This window comes from Monopterus albus, unplaced genomic scaffold, assembly GCF_001952655.1.
Source record: "Monopterus albus unplaced genomic scaffold, M_albus_1.0 scaffold163.1, whole genome shotgun sequence".
NCBI lineage: Eukaryota > Metazoa > Chordata > Actinopteri > Synbranchiformes > Synbranchidae > Monopterus > Monopterus albus.
Window position 1 is genome coordinate 3,637 of NW_018128043.1, and position 277 is coordinate 3,913.

Here is a 277-nt window from a genome sequence, read left to right on the forward strand (position 1 = left end):
TCCTGGTCGGCGACATCGCTTGCGCACTGGAAAGTCAAAAATGTAATATATTCACATAATGAAACTGTACAGTGTTTAGTTGGTGTGTAAAATTTCTTAGATCTCGTGGGTCAGCAAATGGGATTTGTGTCCAGGACCTCGGTGGTATTCTCCACATTCTGTCTACGGTCCGATGGTGCGAGGTTTCTTTTGTTCTCTTTCTCTCTTTAGGACCCTGTAGCACCTGCTGATCCCTCGGAGCCTTGACGTCAGCGCTGTATACGGTGGAGATCTCCAG